At 44.5% G+C, this 3,628-nt stretch overlaps 1 pseudogene; it reads right to left on the bottom strand.

Annotated features, from left to right (window-relative positions):
• Positions 1–1,494: 1,494 nt before the first annotated feature.
• LOC141521250 (tubulin beta chain pseudogene) lies at positions 1,495–2,845 on the bottom strand (annotated as a pseudogene).
• Between the last annotated feature and the right edge of the window lie 783 nt (positions 2,846–3,628).

Consider the following 3,628-nt stretch of genomic DNA (forward strand, 5'->3'; position numbering starts at 1 on the left):
CCCAGATGAGTAAATGCAATGCTGCACACCAAACCTCTGAAAGCTGTCTACTCCTTTTCTGCTCCACTGTTGCCAACTGTGTGATGAATCAACTGTCCCTTCAAGTTAGCAACAAAATGTTCCTGTTCCCTTCTGGTATTAATTTTATCTTAGGGCTACTGCTTTGGTTGAATGTGAATATTTAGCTCATATCCTACCTACCTCTTCTCATTGCAATCATATATTCTATTAGATGTCAGAGCTTTCTGTGAGAATGAAATCAGGAAATTTTATTGCATTTAGGTAAATGGAAGACAGTGCTTGTGATGGAATGGTAATGAGATGCACAAGTCTTTAGTAGTAAGTGAACATTGAGATTGCTCTTTCCAATTCCATTCCTCCCAAGGATTTTCTGCCATGTCTTGTAGTCTGGGTCTACAATAGCATTAAAGTCCCCCAGAATTATAAACTTGTCATCTTTTGATACTTTGGTGATAAGGGTCATCAGGTCTTCATAAAAATTTTCTTCGATTTTTTTCAGGTTTTGTGAAGGTGGAAGTATAGGCTATAGTGGCATGATGCTTTTTTCCCTCATTTCCTGTTTATTTTTGTGTTTGGGGGAGGGGCATCTTTTCAATATGAAAAAAAGCAGCAAGTTCAGCAAAAAAACAGAAACCTAGGAAGTGGGAGTGGGAAGAACCCAATATAGAAACTGCAGAAGTGGAAAGGATGACAGAAAATGAAGGCAAGTTTGGTGATGAAAATGGAAGTGTCCTGTTGCCCCTGCTCCCTTCTTTTGGAGGGAATTGATTGGGGGAGGGTCAGGTGGAAGAGAATTGAAATCCTTCCCAAATAAGGGACTTCTCCAGAATTTTAGGAGTTAAAGCAATTCTCACCTTTCAGACTGGGGAAGGGTGAGTGGATCCCAAAATGGGGGAGCAAAAAAGAGCTGAAGGGAGAGGCCCACCTGGCAGAGTGAGGCACAGATCCCCTTCAAAGAAAAATGAACACTTGGGAGAAACCAACACTGCGGGCAATAATACTGTTGATACTTCCTCCAGAGCTGGAGAGTAGAGAGAAAGGGAAGGGCACCTGGAGATAGTAATATGATAAATTGGGAAGTATGTAGAGATGACAGTTATGATAGATATGATGTCTGCCAACAGACTTTTATGGAATGAACACTCCATTTCCTCCCTTTCTCCTAAAAGAATTCTCCCCACTAGGAATCTGATGTCTTGGTCCCCATCTTCATCAAGGGAAACCAAAGAGTTCTGGACTTTATTCTTGTTCGCCATTTTAGTTCAGTGTACTTAGTAGGTAAAGGCCCCTAAATTGAGGCTCTGAGTTGGGAGACATTCTGCTACTTAAGAGAAAAATCTGGGAGTGCAGAGAAAAAGAATAATGAAGTGATAGGTCATAAAGAAGAATGGGGGCAGAGAGCTCAGCACCTACAAAGGAGAGAAAAAGAAGATGGAGGCAGGAAATTCAATTAGAGGAAAAGGGTGATGGGGAAAGAATGTTGGGAGAGTTGAGAAGGCTGAAGTGGCAGATTTATCTTCCTTAGGCCTCTTCTTCTGCCTCCTCACTGAAATCCTCCTCCTCTTCAGCAGTGGCATCCTGGTATTGCTGGCTCTCAGCCTCGGTGAACTCCATCTCGTCCATCCCCTCCCCTGTGTACCAGTGGAGGAAGGCCTTCCGACAGACCATGGCAGTGAACTGCTCTGAGATACACTTTAAGAGCTCCTGGATAGCAGTGCTGTTACCAATAAAGGTGACAGCCATCTTGAGCCCACGGGGAGGGATGTCACAGACAGCGGTCTTGACGTTATTTGGGATCCACTCAACAAAGTAGCTACTATTTTTGTTTTGCACGTTGAGCATTTGTTCATCCACCTCCTTCATGGACATCCAACCACGGAAAACAGCAGCAACAGTGAGATATCGCCCATGGCGAGGGTCACATGCTGCCATCATGTTCTTGGCATCAAAGACTTGCTGGGTGAGCTCAGGCATGGTTAGGGCACGGTACTGCTGGCTTCCATGGCTGGTGAGTGGAGCAAAGCCAGGCATGAAGAAGTGGAGTCGAGGAAAAGGGACCATGTTACCAGCCAGCTTTCGAAGATCAGCATTAAGTTGGCCAGGAAAGTGAAGGCAGGTGGTAACACCACTCATGGTAACAGAGACTAGGTGGTTGAGGTCACCATAGGTTGGTGTGGTCAGCTTCAGGGTTCGGAAACAGATATCATAGAGTGCTTCGTTATCAATGCAGTAGGTTTCATCTGTGTTTTCTACGAACTGGTGAACAGAGAGTGTGGCATTGTTTGGCTCAACCACGATATCAGAGACCTTGGGAGATGGAACCACACTAAACATATTCATGATGGGGTCAGGGTACTCTTCTGGGATCTTGCAAATGAGCAGGGTACCCATTCCTGAGCCTGTGCCTCCACCAAGTGAGTGGGTCAGCTGGAAGCCTTGCAAACAATCACAGCTCTCTGCCTCTTTGTGTACCACATCCAAGACTGAATCCACCAGTTCTGCCCCTCTCAGTATAGTGGCCTTTGGCCCAATTGTTGCCTGCACTGGACTGACCAAAGACAAAGTTGTCAGGTCAGAATATCTGGCCAAAAGGTCCAGAGCGAACAGAGTCTATGGTTCCAGGCTCAAGATCAACCGAGATGGCCCGAGGCACATATTTGCCACCAGTGGCCTCATTGTAGTAGACAGAGATCTGGTCCAACTGCAAGTCACTGTCTCCATGGTAAGTGGGGTCAATGCCATGCTCATCACTGATCACCTCCCAGAACTTCGCAAAGATCTGATTGCTGCACTGGCCAGCCTGGATATGTACAATTTCCCTCATGGTTAGAATTTACTTTTGCTTTTCTCAAATTTTGTTCAGGGAAGAGAGAATTAAGAGAGATGATTAGATAGAAGGATGGAAAGATAGATAGATAGAAGATAGATGGATTATATTATATTTTTTTTCCCTCCTTTCTGCTGAACAAGCTCTTCCTGTGGAGGTCAGAGCAGCTAGCTCAGAACACAGCTGCACAAGTGTTCTGAGAGGGAGAAAAAAGGAATGGGGGAGGGGAAGCCCGGGAGGAGAAGCAGGGCGGGGCTCTCCTGCTCAGCTTAGCTAGAGGGGAGAGAAAGTCCATGGCTTGATGTTTTTCTGGAAGTGGCAATTGTTATGAATTTCTTTTAATAGGTAAATTCACTCCTTTTAGTAGGCTAATTAGATTGTACTCTATTAGTTTTGTTTGCAAAAGTTAGCCAGCTTCATGGCACACCCCTTAATTGCTGTCACTCCAGAAAATATGCTATCCAGTTTCAACTTCAGCAATTTGACCTTCATTTGCCAGCTTTGTTTCAATCAGTACTGCCATTTGAATGTGAAACCTGTTGAGTTCTCTTGCAACAAGAGCTGTTCCTGTTTTAGGTGGATTGATCTTCTGTTGTCTGTGAGTGTGAGCTTGAGCATATTCCATGCTCTGATGGTAAGTGGAACCTTCTTTGAAGAAATTTTTGTATGCTTTTTTGTATTTTGACCATGGGCTGTGATCCCTGCTTGTTGTAGTAATTAGGCCAGAGTTGGTAAGTGGAAAATTTTGGGGGCTCTTTTCCAAACTCCTTCCTCATACCA

The sequence above is a fragment of the Macrotis lagotis genome, chromosome 1 (assembly GCF_037893015.1).
Source record: "Macrotis lagotis isolate mMagLag1 chromosome 1, bilby.v1.9.chrom.fasta, whole genome shotgun sequence".
Classification (NCBI taxonomy): domain Eukaryota; kingdom Metazoa; phylum Chordata; class Mammalia; order Peramelemorphia; family Peramelidae; genus Macrotis; species Macrotis lagotis.